Source organism: Lepidochelys kempii, chromosome 8, assembly GCF_965140265.1.
Source record: "Lepidochelys kempii isolate rLepKem1 chromosome 8, rLepKem1.hap2, whole genome shotgun sequence".
Taxonomy (NCBI): Eukaryota; Metazoa; Chordata; order Testudines; family Cheloniidae; genus Lepidochelys; species Lepidochelys kempii.
In genome coordinates, this window is record NC_133263.1 from 47,453,260 (window position 1) to 47,474,781 (window position 21,522).

The 21,522-nt window shown below is 49.3% G+C and overlaps 1 protein-coding gene across 5 annotated transcripts in view; it reads left to right on the forward strand.

Annotated features, from left to right (window-relative positions):
• RXRG (retinoid X receptor gamma) overlaps positions 1-21,522 on the forward strand; it is a 116,400-nt gene that overhangs the window by 30,565 nt on the left and 64,313 nt on the right. Inside the window, exon 1 of one of the 5 annotated variants that reach the window (XM_073358203.1) lies at positions 19,236-19,281. The exons of the other annotated variants lie outside the window; for them this stretch is intronic. The gene's annotated coding sequence lies outside the window, so the exon portion shown is untranslated. Of the gene's footprint in view, positions 1-19,235; positions 19,282-21,522 lie in introns of those variants that run through there. 5 annotated transcript variants of the gene reach the window in all.

The following is a 21,522-nucleotide window of genomic DNA, read 5'->3' on the forward strand; positions in this document are numbered from 1 at the left end:
GCATTGGCAGTTGCATGAGTTTCAGGACTGGGAAAGCAGAGGGTGTTGCAGGCCATGAATTAGTTGAATGGGCGGAACGATCTTTTTGTGATCTCCAGTCAATCCACATCCCTGCTTTCCCTTTGGCTATTAGTTCTCTCCTGCCCGCCTAGTTCCATGGTGTCCACCACCAGTCCCATGCTCTCCTCGAGGCTTGATGGCTCCACCCCCCTTCCCCAATGCTGTGTTCTCCCCACACATCCCCAGCCACGGATCACACCTCAGAGCTACTTCCTCTGCTTACGTTCCATGTCACCGCATGCTCCAGAGCTCCCAGGGAGTGCTGTCTGTCTGTTTCTGCTGCCTCGATTTCCTCAGCTCTTGATTCCTCTCAAATCCCCTGCCCCCTTTGTTCCACCAAAGCAGCTCTAACCAAAGTCATCAGTGACCACCTGGCTACATTTAAGGGCATCATCTCGTTCTCCATCTCCTTTGATCTAGTTACAGTCGATCCCACCATTCTCCTGATGTTTCTGCCCTCCCTTGGCTTCCATGACTGTCCTTTCCTTGTTTTCCTCTGATGTGTTTCTCCAGCATTTCCTTAGAGGCTTTTTCTCCTCTCCACTCCTGTCTCATGTTCTCCTCCAACCTGTGTCCTCAGCCCCCTCCGCTTTTCCCTCTATCCCCGATTCTCGGGTGACTGCATCTTCCTCACATTGCTCCAGCTGTCATCTCTCTGCTGGTGACTCACAATTGTCCCACCTTCTCTCTCTGTGATGTCCCACTGACAGCTCAAACCCAGCATAGCTAACACTGATCTCTTCAGCGTTCCTCCCAAAAACCCACTGCCATCACTTACATAATAATAAGGCACTGCATGTTGGAACTGAGGTTCAGGGAACTGGGGACCCAATTTCAAATCCCTTCTCCACATCAGACAGAGGAAGGAATTGAACCCATGCCTTCCACATCCCAGCTAACTGCCCTAACCACTGGGCTAAAAGTTATAAGGATGCTGCCTCCTCTGGCCATTTGTGAATGGCATCTAAGTCCCAATTATTTTTCTCTGGGAACTATTTGGTGAATTTGTGTCAAACCTCTTTGTGCCTCAGTTTCTCCATATGTAAATTAGGGCTAATACTACTTACCTACTTTTGTAAAGTGCTTTGAAACCTAAGGCTGAAAAGTGTGAAACAAGTGCTGAGTGTTTGAGATGGCTGCCATATTATAGTGAAGCAGAAGCTCTACTGGAATTAAGGTTCTCATTTACTGGTTAACAGCCAGCTTTCTAGGTGCTCTAAGATCCACAGGATTATGCAGGTTGTATTGAAAATTACTCTGCCTCATGGGGTTGGGCTAAGGCTATTGGTTCAAATTTGAGGTTGCTTGAGCAAAGTATCTTCAAGATACAACATCCCTCTGTATATCCTGTGACATCAAAATCTTCCGGTTCTTAGATCTGGTCTGCACACACCTGGGGTTCAGTCCGCCCCAAACTGATCTCAGGGTTGAGCTCAGCTAGTGTCCGGCATCCAGTTCCCCTTGGGGCAAGTGCTGCTGAAAAAGTCATTCAGGGTAAAGCTGGGAACTACACCCTACCTGGAGACAAACTGACAGGCCAAAGAGAGTGAAGTGAGCATGTCTGGCAGGACTCAGGCTCTGTTGTCAAACTTTTTATTTCAATTTATATTTGTGTGTCACCGAGCCTCAGTGGGTCACAGCTGAGAATACCAGATTCAGGACAAAATGCTGAAACATAGGGCAGACTCACCCCATACTGCTATATATTCTACCATTAGATATACCAAGCCGGTAACCAACGTAAATTTGGGTCTCACCACACTGGCTAACCAAGTCAAAAATGCCATCTCCGTAGGCACCCCAGCCCTTATTTCACCACCCAGACACAAGACTATATGATGGGTGGTTATTGAAAACCAGTTTAATCAAAAAAGGGTTATTCTGATCTCAAGAAATCAGCCACACAGCCAGGTCAATATATAACTCTGATCTAACCCAATAATTGCACTGCTGCCAGTCCTTTAGTAGCTAAAATCTAAAGGTTTATTTATAAAGAAAAGAAGAAGAGAGTTAAAATGGTTAAGAGATCACCCACATGCAATCATTGCAAAGTTCTTAGAGCAGGTTTGGAGCAGTGATGTTATAGACAGCTGGGTTTGTAAAGTCCTCTAGTAGCTTCCAAAAGATTGGAAGGTCCTCAGTCCATAATTCAAATATCGCCTTTTAGTTGTAAGCAGAGGTGAAAGTAAGCTGGTACGCCCGATACAGCGTACCGGCAAGAGCCAGTGCACCGTACTGGGGCAGCCCGGCTTCCCCAGGGGGCAATTTAAAGGGCCTGGGGCTCCCAGCAGTGGCTGGAGCCCCAGGCCCTTTAAATTGCCTCCAGAGCCCCTCTGCTGGAGATCTGGGGCAGCAGCTGCAGGGCTCCGGTGGCTATTTAAAGGGCCCGGGGCTCCCCTGCTTCTACTGCCCTGGCCCTTTAAATAGCCACCAGAGCCCCGCCGCCGCTACTCCAGGGCTCCGGGGGCTATTTAAAGGACCAGGGCAATAGAGGCAGGGGAGCCGCAGGCCCTTTAAATAGCCCCCAGAGCCCTGGGGTAGCGGGGACTCCAGGGGCTATTTAAAGGGCCGGGGCTCCAGCTGCTTCTGCCGCCCCGGTCCTTTAAATAGCCGCTGGAGCCCTCCGCTTCCCCAAAGCTCCGGCAGCTAATTAAAGGACCAGGGCAGTAGAAGCAGGGGAGCCCCAGGCCCTTTAAATAGCCTCGGGCTGCTACTGCTACCCCGGGGGGGAAGGAGAAGGAGGGGGGCACTTACCTTACAGGGTGGGCTGGAGCTGGCTCTGACCCCCTCAGCCTACTCACTTGACTTACTTTCACCCCTGGTTGTAAGTCCACAGTCCAGACAATCAGGGCAGGAAAGGGGCAACATGGGGATGTTTCAAGGTGCATCCGATGAAGTGAGCTGTAGCTCATGAAAGCTTATGCTCAAATAAATTGGTTAGTCGCTAAGGTGCCACAAGTACTCCTTTTCTTTATACCCTCTGCAATGTCCTTGGAATTTTACTGTCCCAAATCAAAGCTCACAGCACGGTTTATAGAAAAAACAACAAGGAGTCCTTGTGGCACCTTAGAGACTAACAAATTTATTTGGGCATAAGCTTTTGCGGGCTAGAACCTACTTCATCAGATGCATGGAGTGGAAAATACAGGAGCAGGTATATATATACATAGAACATGAAAAGATGGGAGTTGCCTTACCAAGTGGGGGGTCAGTCTAACGAGACAATTCAATTAACAGTAGAATACCAAGGGAGGAAAAATCACTTTTGTAGTGGTAAAGAAGGTGGCCCATTTCAACCAATTGACAAGAAGGTGTGAGTAACAGTAGGGGGAAATTAGTATGGTAAATTTAGGTTTTGTAATGACCCATCTGCTCCCAGTCTTTATTCAGGCGTAATTTGATGGTGTCCAGTTTGCAAATTAATTCCAGTTCTGCAGTTTCACGTTGGAGTCTGTTTTTGAAGTTTTTTTGTTGAAGGATTGCCACTTTTAAGTCTGTTATTGAGTGACCAGGGTGATTGAAGTGTTCTCCTACTGGTTTTTGAATGTTGTAACTCCTGATGTCAGATTTGTGTCCATTTATTCTTTTGCGTAGAGACTGTCCAGTTTGGCCAATATACATGGCAGAGGGGCACTGCTGGCACATGATGGCATATATCACATTATAGAAAATTACTTGGCACAGGATGCACATGAGCAAGTCACCTGCCCTTACATGGCTTGCTGACTCACAGGGGCAGCCATTGGCCAGCTGGAAGCTAAGGTGTCCATAGGAAGAGCCATCTGGGCGGAATGAGTTTCTTCTATGGCCCATTGTGAGAGTTAATTGCCTTTGATGGGTCATTAACACCTAGCTGCCTGGCTTCAGTGCAGATATTACCTTGTGGGTGTTACCCCGGGAGCAATATAGCCAATATTAATAACTTCAGATACAGTGATAATACATGGATTTAAACAGGATAATCATGTTTAGCGAGTCATAACTCTTCCATTGACGCCTTACATGATATACTTTGTGCAACTTTTGTTCCAATTGTAGACAGGGCTGGATTAACCTTTTGTGGGCCCAGCACCAAACACATTTGTGGGCCCCCATGGGGGCAATGGAGCATGGCACGGGGACCTCAGTCCCCAGAGTGAGGGGCCAACCAGAGGCAATGGGGCATGGCATGGCAGGGGCAGCCTGCTCCACTTTATTTACAACCGGCAGTTGCCAGACGCACAGTGGCCCGCCCAGCCCTGTGCTGCCAGCATGCCCCTTCCCCTTGGGGGCGGGCCCATGCCGTGCCACAATTCCTTATGGCCAGAGCTTCCCTGGACCCACTATGCCTAGCGCCCCCCCACCCCCCGCCACAAATGCACGGTGCATGCACAACACCAGCCCTGCCCTGCGCCCCCCTGCCCACAGCACCACCACAACTGCCCAGCACCCCACACAGGACCCCACTCCCTAGTGCCCCAACACACAAAGATCATCCCTGCTCCCTCACAGCCCAGCAACTCCCCCGCACCCCAGGCCCTCCAGGGACCCACTCCCCCATGCCCTGCCTCCTGGCCGCACTCACCGGCCCTGCTGGGAAGTGACTTTGTCAGCCGGCCTGAGCCAGCAGCACAGCCAGAGCTGGTCCCCGGGCCTGGAATCACTCCGGCCCCACAGCCAGGCCAGGGCCTGCCTTGGCTGGGCTCTCTGAAGACGCACTTGCCTGGAGGGGCTCAGGCAAGCCCCCCACATTGTCACCCTCTCCCACCATTCCTCCACCTGGCTGAGACTGGCCAGGCTTCTGCACCAGTCCCAGGCAGTTCAGCTCCGGGGAGACAGGCGGGGCCCCACAGGTGGTGGGAAGCAGAGACTGCCCGGAGCCGGAGAAGCACTGGGGTCCAGCCAGGGGGCAGAGAGAAGCAGCGGGGTGGAGCCAGGGGCGGAGAGGACCCTCGACCTGAGGAGCAAGTGATGGGTGGTGTGGAGCGCCACCCAGCCCCGCTTTGCACCTAGCTCTGCTCCCACCCAGCCACAGCCTTGAGCCCTGGCTATGGCTCCTGGCTACAGTCCTGCTCCTAGCCCCAACCGCGGCCCTGTTCGCGGCCCTGTTCCCAGCCCTAGCCTTGCCCCCAGTTGTGTCCCGGCCTCGGCTCCTGGCCCATCTTCTGCCCTAAGTCTGACCACAGCCCCATTCCTGGCCCCAGATGCAGCTCTGGTCCTGACCTTGGCCCCGACCGTGACCCGGCTCCCGACTGTGGCTCCCAGTGGGGTGTGGACAGATCACATTACAGGTGGGAGGGGGCCCCTGCAACATAAAAAGTTTGGGGACCACTGCCTTAACTCCTCATTTCATTCTTTTCAGAGGTTTCAGTTTAACCACCAAAAATGGCCACAAAAATAAACAGCCAAACAACTCCCAGAGGCTGGGAGTTCTAGGCTCATCTCTTCCAGTGATTGGTCTTAAATAATACCATGTACTTCACACTGTCCTATCTTGCTCCTAAGGAGGGAGATGACAAGCATTACGCTTTTTCAGAAAGGAAAGCTTAGGCCCAGCAAAGTTTCATGACTAGCTCGAGGTCACCTCCCTTATTGGCAAGTACTATAGAATGTGATCAAATGTAATTGTAATTGGGAATCAGATCTTCTCTGTGCAATGATCCAGAAGCCTAAAGAAAGGATTTCATTTCCTATTCCGATCTAGGGATTTTTAGAGTCATTTTTTTGCTATGCTTTCCATTTACCTTCCAAAATCTCACTTCAGGATTGTGTGGTTCTGCATGAATTGATGGCAATAAAGCTATTAAGAAAAAGGCAGTACTGGGAATGCAGGGAAAGCCTTTCCATTCAAATTTAGGGATGTTATCTTGCTGGAGAAACAGACTCTATGAGATTTGGTAGAGGAATTGATTTTCCAATATTTTATTTTAAAAATACCCAAGCATTTGTAAGTTTCAAATCAATTCTGTGGCTGTTGCAGAATCTTAAAATTATAAAGAAAAGATTTTTTTGGTTGCTCGCTTCTGTTTGAATTTAAACTGAATGGAAGTCTTAGAAATGATGTTTTGCATTGCTCCAAGCATAGTGATATATTTAACTAACCGCTTCCCATCTATCAGGTATTGTATCAACAGCAATTGCTACAACAAAAACAGATTGTACAAACACAACCTCGTTGAATGTTAGGCCCCTTTGGGACTGGATTTGATTCAGTTCATCCTTGGGTATGTCTCCTTTCAATGTGTGGGCCTCTGGCACTTAGTGAAAGGGCAGGTCCTCATTGATAAATGGGTTTACAGTTCTTCCACTGTTCTAGTTCGATTGAATGAATGAAGATCTTTTGCAACCTAAAGTCATGGAGGCACAGACTGCAAAGCCCAGGGCAAAACCAGCTTGTTTGTCATTCTAAGACATTGGTACTATCAGTGGGTGAATTTCAAACTGTTCTGCAGTAAGTTGGGTAACATCGAATGGTATGTTTACACTGCAAAAAAGACCCTGGCAGCAGAGTGTCTCAAAGTCAACTGAGGCTCACTGCGCTCATGCTGCAGGGCTAAAAATAGTAGTGTAGATATTCTTACTCAGGCTGCGGCCCACCCCTCTCGCTGGGTTTCAGAACCATGGGTCCAGCTTCTTTGAGCCTCTTGGGGCTGCTGAGTTGAGTCAGAAAACTCACGAGAATTGTAAAGCCAGTTGACAAACCAGTAAAAAACAATCTTGTGCCGTTTTTTCAAAATGTGATTAAATCGTTCAAAAATTGTAAAACTTCAACCAGCTACAGAGCAGCCTCAGACATTTCAATAAACGTTTCCATTGCCTCTATTTGGTTGGTTGCTGATTTTTCTGGGCCAACATTCAAACTTTAGACAAAAAAAGCGTATAGAAAAATAAAAGTTTTTGAAATTTTTGACCAGTTCAAGAACAGGCGTCTTAACCTACCATTCAGATGGTGCAGAGAGGTGCATGGAGGAAAAAAGATAACCAAGCTTCTCACAAACAGGTTGGAGACTCAATCAAAGGTTGGAGCTTAGAGCAATGATTCATGTGGATTCTTGATTTATTTGAGCTGTTTCGGCCATTTTTGATTCTACGTTAAACAGGAGGTAGATCCATTGAAATTATATGTTCAGCAGAAGGTCGGGAATTCAAGATGGGTTCCATTATCACTGACATCGCTCAAGAGTGAGGAAAAGTGCAAATCACAAAACGCCTCCTCAAGCCACTTCTGATATAAAAGAAATCCTGGTAAAGATACTGGCTATGAAGGGGACGGGGTGGTAATGGGGGTATAAGGGTCACGGTTCAGGCCCCCCCCCTCCCACTTTTAGGGAGCTTCCACTGCTTTTGATACTTAGCCCTGGTCTACACTAGGACTTTAGGTCGAATTTAGCAGCATTAAATCGATGTAAACCTGCACCCGTCCACACGAAGAAGCCCTTTATTTCGACTTAAAGGGCTCTTAAAATCGATTTCCTTACTCCACCCCTGACAAGTGGATTAGCGCTTAAATCGGCCTTGCCGGTTCGAATTTGGGGTACTGTGGACACAATTCGACAGTATTGGCCTCCGGGAGCAATCCCAGAGTGCTCCATTGTGACTGCTCTGGACAGCACTCTCAACTCAGATGCACTGGCCAGGTAGACAGGAAAAGAACCGCAAACTTTTGAATCTCATTTCCTGTTTGGCCAGCGTGGCAAGCTGCAGGTGACCATGCAGAGCTCATCAGCAGAGGTGACCATGATGGAGTCCCAGAATCGCAAAAGAGCTCCAGCATGGACCGAACGGGAGGTACGGGATCTGATCGCTGTTTGGGGAGAGGAATCCGTGCTATCAGAACTCCGTTCCAGTTTTCGAAATGCCAAAACCTTTGTCAAAATCTCCCAGGGCATGAAGGACAGAGGCCATAACAGGGACCCGAAGCAGTGCCGCGTGAAACTGAAGGAGCTGAGGCAAGACTACCAGAAAACCAGAGAGGCGAACAGCCGCTCTGGGTCAGAGCCCCAAACATGCCGCTTCTATGATGAGCTGCATGCCATTTTAGGGGGTTCAGCCACCACTACCCCAGCCGTGTTGTTTGACTCCTTCAATGGAGATGGAGGCAATATGGAAGCAGGTTTTGGGGACGAAGAAGATGATGATGATGAGGAGGTTGTAGATAGCTCACAGCAAGCAAGCGGAGTAACCGGTTTTCCCGACAGCCAGGAACTGTTTCTCACCCTGGACCTGGAGCCAGTACCTCCCGAACCCACCCAAGGCTGCCTCTTGGACCCAGCAGGCGGAGAAGGGACCTCCAGTGAGTGTACCTTTTAAAATACTATACATGGTTTAAAAGCAAGCATGTGAAAGGATTACTTTGCTCTGGCATTCGCGGTCCTCCTGGATGTACTCCCAAAGTCTTTGCAAAAGGTTTCTGGGGAGGGCAGCCTTATTGAGTCCTTCATGGTAGGACACTTTACCACTCCAGGCCAGTAACACGTACTCAGGAATCATTGTACAACAAAGCATTGCAGTGTATGTCTGCTGGCGTTCAAACAACATCCGTTCTTTATCTCTCTGTGTTATCCTCAGGAGAGTGAGATATAATTCATGGTCACCTGGTTGAAATAGAGTGCTTTTCTTCAGGGGACACTCAGAGGAGCCCATTCCTGCTGGGCTGTTTGCCTGTGGCTAAACAGAAATGTTCCCCGCTGTTAGCCACAGGGAGGGGGGAAGGTTGAGGTGGTAGCCACGCGGTGGGGGGAGGCAAAATGCGACCTTGTAACGAAAGCACGTGTGCTATGTATGTAATGTTAACAGCAAGGTTTACCCTGAAAGAGTGTAGCCACTGTTTTATAAAATGTGTCTTTTTAAATACCGCTGTCCTTTTTTTTTTTTCTCCACCAGCTGCATGTGTTTCAATGATCACAGGATCTTCTCCTTCCCAGAGGCTAGTGAAGCTTAGAAAGAAAAAAAAATGCACTCGCGATGAAATGTTCTCCGAGCTCATGCTGTCCTCCCACACTGACAGAGCACAGACAAATGCATGGAGGCAAATAATGTCAGAGTGCAGGAAAGCACAAAATGACCGGGAGGAGAGGTGGCGGGCTGAAGAGAGTAAGTGGCGGGCTGAAGACAGGGCTGAAGCTCAAATGTGGCGGCAGCGTGATGAGAGGAGGCAGGATTCAATGCTGAGGCTGCTGGAGGACCAAACCAGTATGCTCCAGTGTATGGCTGAGCTGCAGCAAAGGCAGCTGGAGCACAGACTGCCACTACATCCCCTGTGTAACCAACCGCCCTCCTCCCCAAGTTCCATAGCCTCCACACCCAGACGCCCAAGAACGCGGTGTGGGGGCCTCCGGCCAACCAGCCACTCCACCACAGAGGATTGCCCAAAAAAAAGAAGGCTGTCATTCAATACATTTTAAAGTTGTAAACTTTTAAAGTGCTGTGTGGCATTTTCCTTCCCTCCTCCACCACCCCTCCTGGGCTACCTTGGTAGTCATCCCCCTATTCGTGTGATGAATGAATAAAGAATGCATGAATGTGAAACAACAATGACTTTATTGCCTCTGCAAGCGGTGATCGAAGGGAGGAGGGGAGGGTGGTTAGCTTACAGGGAAGTAGAGTGAAGCAAGGGGCGGGGGGTTTCATCAAGGAGAAACAAACAGAACTTTCACACCGTAGCCTGGCCAGTCATGAAACTGGTTTTCAAAGCTTCTCTGATGCGTACCACACCCTCCTGTGCTCTTCTAACCGCCCTGGTGTCTGGCTGCGCGTAACCAGCAGCCAGGCGATTTGCCTCAACCTCCCACCCCGCCATAAACGTCTCCCCCTTACTCTCACAGATATTGTGGAGCACACAGCAAGCAGTAATAACAGTGGGAATATTGGTTTCGCTGAGGTCTAAGTGAGTCAGTAAACTGCGCCAGCGCGCCTTTAAACGTCCAAATGCACATTCTACCACCATTCTGCACTTGCTCAGCCTGTAGTTGAACAGCTCCTGACTACTGTCCAGGCTGCCTGTGTATGGCTTCATGAGCTATGGCATTAAGGGGTAGGCTGGGTCCCCAAGGATACATATAGGCATTTCAACATCCCCAACAGTTATTTTCTGGTCTGGGAATAAAGTCCCTTCCTGCAGCTTTTGAAACAGACCAGAGTTCCTGAAGATGCGAGCGTCATGTACCTTTCCCGGCCATCCCACGTTGATGTTGGTGAAACGTCCCTTATGATCCACCAGAGCTTGCAGCACTATTGAAAAGTACCCCTTGTGGTTTATGTACTCGCCAGCTTGGTGCTCCGGTGCCAAGATAGGGATATGGGTTCTGTCTATGGCCCCACCACAGTTAGGGAATCCCATTGCAGCAAAGCCATCCACTATGACCTGCACATTTCCCAGAGTCACTACCCTTGATGTCAGCAGATCTTTGATTGTGTGGGCCACTTGCATGACAGCAGCCCCAACAGTAGATTTGCCCACTCCAAATTGATTCCCAACTGACCGGTAGCTGTCTGGCGTTGCAAGCTTCCACAGGGCTATCGCCACTCGCTTCTCAACTGTGGGGGCTGCTCTCAACTTGGTATTCATGCGCCTCAGGGCAGGGGAAAGCAAGTTACAAAGTTCCATGAAAGTGCCCTTATGCATGCGAAAGTTTCGCAGCCACTGGGAATCGTCCCAGACCTGCAACACTATGCGGTCCCACCAGTCTGTGCTTGTTTCCCGAGGCCAGAATCGGAGTTCCACAGCATGAACCTGCCCCATTAGCACCATGATGCATGCACTGGCAGGGCCCATGCTTTCAGAGAAATCTGTGTCCATGTCCTGATCACTCACGTGACCGTGCTGACATCGCCTTCTCGCCCGGTATCGCTTTGCCAGGTTCTTGTGCTGCATATACTGCTGGATAATGCGTGTGGTGTTTAATGTGCTCCTAATTGCCAAAGTGAGCTGAGTGGCCTCCATGCTTGGCTTGGTATGGCGTCCGCACAGAAAAAAGGCGCGGAATGATTGTCTGCCATTGCTCTGACGGAGGGAGGGGCGACTGATGACACGGCTTACAGGGTTGGCTTCAGGGAGCTAAAATCAACAAAGGGGGTGTCTTTACATCAAGGAGTATTTCAGGCAGGACTTCACGGAGGGTTCCAATAAGAAATGGTGCACCTAAGTTATTGTTCTTATTGGAACAAGGAGGTTAGCCTGGCCTCTGATTGATACATGGCTAGATTTACCTCGCTGCACCTTCTCTGTGAGTGACTGCAGTGTGACCTAGAGGAATGAGTCCCCTAGACAGGGGAGGAGGCAAATGAGTACAAAACAAATCTGGTCTATTTCTTGTTTTGATCCACTCCATCTATCTTTTACATCTTTGGCTAGCAGCAGACGGTGCAGAAGGACTGCATGCCATCCACATCTCATGGCTGCTTGGCAGAAGATGGTACAGTACAACTGCTAGCCATCCTCATCTCTTGCCTGCCCGGCAGAAGATGCTACAATACAACTGCTAGCCATCCTCATCTCTTGCCTGCCCGGCAGAAGATGGTACAGTACGACTGCTAGCAGTCCGTATCGCCTGCCTGCTCACCATAAGACGGTTCAATAGGACTGACTGCAGGACTAAAGAGAATGACCTGGTCAAGTCACTCCAAATTTAGTCCCTGCACCCATGTCTGCCCAGGTGCTCCCAGCCGACGTGGCCAGGAGCACCTCGGATACGACGAGGACGGCTACCAGTCGTACTGCACCGTCTGCTGCCAGAAGGCAATGGGTTGCTGCTACTGTGTAGCAATGCCGTACCGCGTCTGCCAGCACCCAGGAGACATAGGGTGACGGTTACCTGAGCGGGCTCCATGCTTGCCGTGGTATGGCGTCTGCACAGGTAACTCAGGAAAAAAGGCGCAAAACGATTGTCTGCCCTTGCTTTCACGGAGGGAGGGAGGGAAGGGGGGCCTGACGATATGTACCCAGAACCACCCGCGACAATGTTTTAGCCCCATCAGGCATTGGGATCTCAACCCAGAATTCCAATGGGCAGCGGAGACTGTGGGAACTGTGGGATAGCTATCCACAGTGCAATGCTCCGGAAGTCGACTCTAGCCTCGGTACTGTGGAAGCACTCCGCTGAGTTAATGCACTTAATGCACTTAGAGCATTTTCTGTGGGGACACACTCACTCGAATATATAAAACCGATTTCTAAAAAAAGACTTCTATAAATTCAACCTTATTCCGTAGTGTAGACATACCCTTAGGCTGAGCTTTCTTGTGTTGCTTTTACTTCAGGCACCAATAAAAGACAAACTGCAGCACGGAAGAGGGCTGAGTATGTGCATTAGCCCAGAGCCTGTGGTGTGAGCTAGGAGCAGGGAAGGACTGGGCTAATTCACACATGCATAGAACTGAGAGTAGAGTCTGGCATCTATAAAGGCTGAGAAAAGGTCATGGCTCAGGAAGGTTGCTTTGTCACACCCTGAGCCAGGACCCATCTTCCTCATTGCCTTCTGCATGGCAGTCTACCTCATTTTGTCCTTTGAAGGGGGCAGTAAGCAAAAGCCACCTTCCCTTTCTCCCAAGGAGAATCTTAAGAGAATGAGGCGTGTTCACCTCGCCCCACAAATAACTTCTCGCTCCACCAGGTAACAGCAGGATGGGGAAACCTTTCAGATCAGTGAGATTATTGACCTGACAAGTGCTACAGGTGTTTATCAATTCCAAGGCCAGAAGGGACCACTGCGATCATCTCATCTGACCTCCTGCATCGCACAGACCAGAGATCTTCTCCAAAATAATTCCCAGAGCAGATCTGTTAGAAAACAGCCAATCTTGATTTACAAATTGTCAGTGATGGAGAACCCACCACGACCCTTGGTATGTTGTTCCAATGGGTAATCACTCTCTCTATTAAAACTGTACCTTTTTCCAGTCTGAATTTGTCTTGCTTCAACTTCCAGTCACTGGGTCACGTTAGACCTTTCTCTGCTAGATTGAAGAGCCCTTATTAAATATTTGTTCCCCATGTAGGTACTTATCGACTGTGGTCAAGTCACCCCTTAACTTTCTCCTTCTTAAGCTAATTAGATAGACTCAAGGAATTCAACCACTATATGGCAGGTTTGCTAATCCTTTAATAATTCTCATGGCTCTTCTCGGAATCCTCTCCAATTTATCACCATCCTTCTTGAATTGTGGGCATCAGAACTGGACACAGTATTCCAGCAGTGGTCACACCAGTGCCCAATGCAGAGGTAAAATAACTTCTGTACTCCTACCCAGTGGTCCTTGGTTGTATAAACAGGCAAATCTCATTAGCCCTTTTGGCCACAGCATTACACTGGGAGCTCCTGTTCTGCTGATTATCCACCAGGATAATCAAATCTTTTTCAGAGTCACTGCCTCCCAGGATAGACTCCCCCATCATGTAAACATGTTGCCAGAGTGTAAGAAATAGACATGATCGTGGGTGTCTGTCAGAGGCAGGTAGGATCTATCCAGGAGAAAGTCACGCACCATGTTTGGGTTTTGATCCCATATAGTGCTTTACAATAGTTACAATAGTTAGCTAATGGTACAAACAACATTTGGAAAAATCATCAAGTTGTCCGCCAAGACCCTCAGCAATTTTCAAGTGGTCCGCGTCAAAAAAAACTTTGAGAATCACTGCTCTAATTGATCATCAACGTAACAACAAAACAGCATTAACCGGGATGACTTTAAGTGAGGAATTACAGTATATTGGCTTACAAGGCAGGTGTCGGAGGGTGGACTTGGACCTGTTCTGGGCACCACCAAAAATTATACAAACGTGCTGTCCCTGGGAGGAGTGGGAGGGAGCCTAGAAAAGTTTGTGTGCGAGAGAGACCGAGTGAAAAGAGTGGGGAGGGTAAGCTACTGTCCCCCCGGTTGTTTGCATTTTTCTCCTCTGTTTTGAAGAGGAGGTTCTGAAGAAGAGGTGGTCCCAACAGACTTGTGGGCTTTCTCCTCCACACAGCTGTCTCCTGAGCCAAGCACATCAGCACATGATGACAGGTCACACAGACATCTGTGGTGTGCTGCCCAGAACCAGAGCTCCCTTCTTGTTTCTAGGAGCTGTAACTTGCCTTTGGTTGTTTCAGACCCTTAGAACCAGGCAGTGCTTCACTGGCTGGCAGGTCTCAACTGCTGTTGGCCGTGACTGAATAATTGACAGCCTGGCAGCAGGGCAGCTACTCCAACTGGCTTTCCTCCACTCTTGGTTCCCTTGAGAGGGAAGCGGTAGCCATTCAAATCATAAATTACTCCTCTTACCTTGAATTCCCAGATCCACGCTCATCTATCTGGTATAAATAGAACTTTTGAGGCAGAAGGATGTGATGGGAAATGACAGGTTGTCTCTGGAGTTCTGCACTCACCGGATTGCAGAGGAATCTAAAAGCAGTGACTGACAGCAGCAAGCAAATGGCTTGCATATAAACTGGGTGCATCAGGGCCACCAAATGGCATCAGAAGGACTGAAGGCCCAGAGGAGTTTCTGGCAACATTGTAGGATACTGTGCCCTTCAGGTTCCCTTTCTTGCTTTGCACTGAGCCCGAGACTGCTGCACAGTTATAAATACAGGGAGAGACCTTGCATAGGTCCGGTGAATACTTTTGACTCTACCAAGCCCCCTCACCAACATTAGGAGCTTGGTCTGGTAGACAGGCCCGGAAGTTTTCACAAGAAAATTTCTGGGTTTTGTCAAGCTTTTTTAGGTTCTAACTGAAAGAGTGTTTGTTTTTGACAAAAGGGAAATGCTTGTTTGTTTTTTTGATGAAAATCTGAAAATTTCCATTAAAACTATTAACAAAAACCAAAACCCTTTCATTGTCTTCAAATTGTTTTTGTGGAAAATTATTTTTCATAAGCTCTAAGGCTTTGTGCATGGATCACTCGCCACTGGAGGAGGATTAAAATGGGACACTGGACCAACCCGCTGACGCTCATGATAGGAACGTCTGTTTGCGAAGCGATGTCAGAGAGGTCATAGGCCAATATTTTCTAACTTGGATGGCTAAAGCATCCAAATCCATGCATTAAATGGCCTGATTTTCCAAAGTGCTGAGCGCTCAACCCGAGTTCCTACTGAAGTTGCCACTAGAAACCAGGCCCCTTTATGGAGATTCCTGCATATGGATTTTGGTGCTTTAGGCACCCAAGTCTGAAAATGCTGGCCTTACTGTATCCTGATTCCAATTCAGGATTTCAGCTTCATGGGTGGCCATGGGCAGTAGGTGCCGACGCTGTGGATGCTCCGGGGCTGGAGCACCCACAGAAAAAACGTAGTGCTCAGCACCACCAGAAGCCCACCCCAATTAGCTCTTCTCCCTCCCCCCAGTGCCTCCTGCCCGCCGGTGCATCAGCTGTTCAGCAGTGTGCAGGAGGTGCTGGAGGGGAGGAGGAGAAGCGAGGGCGGTGTGTGCTCAAGGGAGGGGACGGAATGGGGTAGGGGAAGGGTGGGGGAGGGAAGAGGTGGGGCAGGTTGGGGGCTTGGGAGAAGGGGTGGAGTGGGGGCGGAGCCTGAGGTGGAGCAGGGGTGTTGAACACCCCCTGGCAATTTAGAAGACAGCACCTCTGCCATGGGCTCTTGGCAAAAGTGTAGTCCAGGCTCTTATCTGAAAAGCTGTTCTGCATCTTACCTAGCTAAGGTATTTACATGGACCCCCTCACCCTAGTATCTGAGCACCTCTCAGCCTTTTAATGCATTTATCCTCACAACAGGCAGGGAAGTGCATTGCACAGATGGGGAGCCAAGGCACAGGGAAGCTAAGTGACTTGCCCAAACTCACACGGGGAGCCTGTGGCAGAGATGGCTCCCAATTCCTAGGCTAGCCCTAGGCTAGCCCTAATCAGTGAATCATCCTCATGCTCTGCCCTCGATCCCAGTGCATTCGGTTTCCTGACTACCCAGCACAGCCTGGTCACTCCAATGCACAGCCTGGGTTCTTTGGCCATATGCCCAGAGCCCCATGCATGGATGCTTGGAAAACCAGAGACATTTTCCACAGTGCCCATGTGGCTATTTTTGATTCACCTTCCCAGGGAACATTTTTTCCTCCTGCATGTTTTCCCATGATGCTTCTGTTGCTGACCTTTCTGCTCTGGCAAAGAGGACTCACCAGAGGAGCACATAGGCTGTGATTCTTCTGCTCTCACAAAGGCTGGGATTGTTGGCAGCTCTGCGCTGGAGAAAGTGTCTGACTCAGATCTCTCTAGCTGGGCTCCAAATGGCTTTTCTGCCTCAGGCTATCTTGGTGTCATAGTAGGCCTGTTGTTTTTGCCCCTCCAGAATATTAAAAAGTGCATTGTTGAAGCAGAGCATGAGTCAAAAGGGGTGTGCTGGGGGCCCCCGGACGAGCCTTGCCATGGAGCTGGGAAACTGAAAGGGCGAGCATGTTAACGGCTGTTTGCTGTAGGGAGAAGAGGAAAACACTGGTGCGTCAGAGGCCATCGGAACGATGGTGCATGGGACAGTAGCTCCATGAGTGCCGTCGTTCATTTCAACAGCGCACAGAATACCAGCAGACTCAAAGAGCCGCCCCCCTTCACCTAACACGGAATTATTGTGTTGGTGTTTTTTTAAATGAAAATATCTGTTGTTGAATCCTTTGACAGCAAACTGCCTCCCTCCAAGTCATTTTTTATCATCAACGTTTCACTCTGATCAAAGAGGGTTTACCGGGGAAATGAACCCATCCCTCTTCAGGTTGGTGTGTGTGTGGGGGGTGGGGTGGGGCTGGGAGTGGGGAATCTCTGGGGCTTTATCTCCACTAACAAGCTTCATCTTGGTAATTCACCACCGGCCCTGACTGTGACATCGTGGCTGCCACCAGCTGAGCGACACCTGTGGTGAGTTAGGACTGAAGGCTGCTAAGGGTGGCCCACAACACCTTCTCCCTTCCCTCATTTCCCCTCCCCTGACAGATTAGTTCAGCCACGCTCCAGCCAAGCCTCCTCCCCTTTAGACTCCTTCCCTTTAGGTTAAATCAAAGTCCAACCAATTGATGTCCCTTATTTATATCCCCACCCCTTTCCCCAGCATTCCTTGCCTGTGATCTTTGGGAACCACAATTCCCACCACGTCTCCTTCCTTGGCTGCAACCAGAATATTGCAGAGGTGGACTGTGAACCCACGATGTGTAAACTCCCAGTGTGAAGCAGTTGTAGCAAGGAGATAGAGGGTACTGACGATTTCTTTTTTCCCCTCCTGACAGGAGAGCAGAGGAGGGGATGGTTTTGTGGGAGCACTGCACTAAACTCCTGCCTGGCAGGCGATAAGTGCGGCATTCCAGAAGAACGCCAGCAGAGCCCACTGTCAGCCTGGTGAAAGTTTGCTATGGCCTGGTGAAATTGCTAAAAGTGCTAGACCATGAATCACTGAGGTCCCAGGCCAGCTCTGTTTGGAAAATCAGGCCACTTTTATTTAGGTGCCTAGAGACAGATTGAAGAACTGAACCTTAGGCACCCAGGTTTGTAAACTTTGGCCTTGACAGTGCTCTGAAGCAGAGAAACATTAATAGAAATGTTGCTGCTGTGGAAATTGGGACCCAATGTGCCACAGGAATTCTGAGAGAACACGGATTCCTTGGCCTGTGCTTTAACCACAAGACTATCTTTCCTCTCCAGGGGGCTCTTAAACATCACACCCAGGATTTGATGGGACTCTTCTGGCATGAATGTAGTTCACCCGTTCTGAATTTATGAATGATGGGAACGTGAATTCCTCCTGCACTGTTGGGAATTCAAGGTCACGCCATGCCTTAGTGGCAAGGTAATTTCCCTCAGATTTTCAGAAGGCCATGGAGCTGACCTGTTGCCACAGCTTCATGAGTTATTAAGGGTCTCCCGTCTGGAGATGGGCAGGCCAGCAAATGAACAGGTTTTCCTTTTCCCATAGGTTTGCTAGAGTTTTACTAACTTAGAAGGATAAATGCAATTCACTGATTTCATTCACTGCTCCATCGTAACTTATTTAGACTGACTCTATTGGATGATGACCCCTGCTAGCAGGCAGGGAATCCAGAGCAGGGACCCATATGGCACCAGGGTCCCAATGGGGAGACCTAGCTGGGCTATCCACCCCAACTGCTCATGCTGCACCAGTTCAGTAGCTTGTCTTGCTTGAGAGCCTCCAACCATGCAACACAGTCATAGAGTTGAAGGCCAGAAGGGACCACCAGATCATCTAGTCTGACCTCCTGTGTATCACAGGCCACTAGCACCATTCAGCACGCACACACTAAACCCAACACTCTGAAAGAGACTAAAGTATTCCAGCCCTGTGGAGACTAGACTACTACATGCCCCAGGCAGAGAACAGGCAGGACCAAGGGTGTCAGTGCCCGAGGCATACCGCAATGGCAGAGGAATGACGCAAGGAAACTAGGTTGGTATAACAACATCGCTCAAGAGCGTGAAAAGTCCACACTGCCAAGCAACACAGTTAAACCAACCTAACCCCCAGTGTAGACAGCGCTAGGAGAATTCTCCTTTTGACCTAGCTACCTTCTCCCAGGAGGTGGATTATTTACGCTGACCCAGGAACCCCTCCCGTTGCCATAGGTAGTATCTTCATCCATATGCTACAGCAGCATAGTAGTATCTACAGCAGCTACAGCAGCATAGCAGGTAGTATCTTCATCCATATGCTACAGCAACCATATGCATACAGCATTTTAAGTGTAGACAAGCCCTAAGTGCAAGATACCCAGAGCAACCCACACCCACACGCTACAAGGAAAGCGACCCTCCCCTTCCAAGGTCACTGCCAATCTGACCTGGGGGAAAATCCCTTTCCCCACCCCACACATAGCGACCAGTTAGACCCTGAGCATGTGAGCAAGAACCAGCCAGCCAAGCACCCAAGAGAAAGGATGCTTGGTGCCACCTCAGAGCCCCGGCCCTCCCTGCCCCGTGTCTCATTTCTAGCTGTGACACATCCCTGAGGCTTCAGATGGAGATGTTAAAAAAAACAAACCACAGCTAGGGTGCCCCTTAGCTGAGTGTGTGTCAAAATAACCTCCTACCACCAACTGTGTCTGATTGAGTAGGTAATTCCCTGGCAGCTGGACACACAATGGGTAAAGCTGCTGGAGGTACTTAGGCAGACATAAGAGGATTCAGTGACACCGCTGATTAGTGTCCAGGGCCTCATTATGAAGGGAGGAATTGAAGGTCCCCGATGTTTAAATGGACTTGGAATTATCTCCCCTCAGTGTCTGCTTCTGCCTGCGCAAGCTGGTGTGTTCTGCAAGGTAGGAACTGCCCACGGTCTCTCCTGGGCCTTGTTTTTGTTGCAGTGCTTCTAGTGGGTCCGTCGCTCTGCGTACTCAGGAGGAGCTTTGTGTCGCAGGATTACCAGCCGAGTGTGGGCTTGCGGTGGAGGCGGACAGGGAGGTGGGTTGAGGGTACTGGGAGGAAGGGGGGGCTTTGTTTGCAGGTGTATTTGTGATGCCGTTGCTTGAACATGTTGTGGTTGGTAATTGTATTAGCTGGTGGGGTTAATTTCATTAGCTTGATGTCAACAGTTCTCTCTCTGAATGAGGCAGTGGTGAGGTAAAGGGCAAGCCGGGGTTGAGGAGCGGGGGGCATGCTGGCTTCCTTTCCTCCCCCATCTTTCTGGGGGCAGTAATTACAGCTTTGGCTTTGATAATTTCCCCTCCCCATGCCCAAGGGTGCAGCAGGGTGAGCTCTGAATTGGAAAGCAACAGAAGAACAAAGAGAGCAAGGTTGAGTGAGGGGAAGGATGGCCCAGTGGTTAGCGCACTGCCTGGGACTTGGGTGACTGGGATTCAGTTCCCTGCTCCACCCCAGCTTCCTGTGTGATCTTGAATACGTCACTTACTTGCTGTGTGCCTCAGTTCCCCATTTGTACATTGAGGATCACAGGGGTGTTCGGAGGATAAACCTGTTAAAGATTGTGAGGGGTGATGGGGGGAGGGGTTGCTATAACTGTCTAACATAGAGCCCACTTATAAAAATAAGCAATATGTTCAATGCCACGTTTCCTCCCAAAGGCTCTTGTCGTTGGCCAGCTGCCTGGAAGGGTATTTGCATTTATGATGAATCTGGTAGAGCCACTGATGAGATGTGATATTTCTCACAAAGGCACTAGAAAAGCTCCATGAGCTCACACAGGACCACTCTGTCTTTAATGGGATGGGGAGGACCGATTTTTATTTTTTTTTCTATTCTTCAGAAACTCCTTAATTAGATTTTGGTTTTGGGAAACCAAACCCAGCTTGGACGGCATACAGATGACACTTTATCTGAATCCCTAGCTTTCAAGGTGGTGGGATCGGACATTTGTCTCTGTTTTTAAAGGTCTTGTCCCAAAGACCCGCAGCTTGATAAACTTCATGGAACTCATTGGGTCTAATGTTCCACTCAATTACACTGACTTACAGCTGGTAGAGTTGAATGGAGAATCAGACATGCTATATCCGCCTCAAAATGATGGGGCCTTGAGCATCCCCTGGGATCGGAGCTAGACACGGGGTGGAGCTGCGAACTTCAGATCCAGATTTCTCTTAGATCCTCAGCTGATGCTAATCAGCATTGGTCCTCTTGAAGTCAGTGGACTCTTGTGGCCACAAGACTGGAACAGCAAGCTGCACTGGCTGCAGGTTGGGATGAGTGTTTTGGTTTTGCTTTTCCTGGATGTTGATGATGGAGCCTGCATCTTCCTCCTTACTAAAAAAACCAAACCAATGAACAAAACTGATGCTATTCTGCAGCAATAGATCTTTGTGCTGTTGCTTCAAGAAGTGTCACTATGGTATTTGGGGCTATCTCTGCAGAATATTGGAGTATTTGTTATTTAATGCAGAACAACCAGGTTGGGGAGGTAAGATCTTTTACTGGACCAATTTCTGTTGGGGAGAGAGACAAGCTTTCCAGCTTACCCAGAGCTCTTCTTCAGGTCTGGGAAATGTACACAGTGTCACAGCTAAACAGTAGGTGGAGCAGATTGTTTAGCATAAGTGTGGCTGACTTAACATGTGGGAAGCGCGCGGCAGGGCAGAGGAGGCTGAAGGCTCCGAGGTCAGACCCAGGAAGGTGGAAGCTGTGTGAGCTGGGTGTCCTGAAGACAGGCTGCTCACAGAAAGAAGACTTCCCCAGAGTCCTGACTGGCTTCATGGGGAGCAGTTCCAGAGCAACGCCCGGGGACTCCTGGTGGCACTAAAGCGGGCACAAACCTTTTTATAAGTATGGCTGACATAACATTTTTATGGCTGACTTAGAACAACGCTTCCTCAGCTCTCGTCCCCTAATGCCCCTACTCTGCTTGCGCTATATTGATGACATCTTCATCATCTGGACCCGTGGAAAAGAAGCCCTTGAGGAATTCCACCATGATTTCAACAATTTCCATCCCACCATCAACCTCAGCCTGGACCAGTCCACACAAGAGATCCACTTCCTGGACACTATGGTGCTAATAAGCGATGGTCACATAAACACCACCCTATACCGGAAACCCACTGACCGCTATT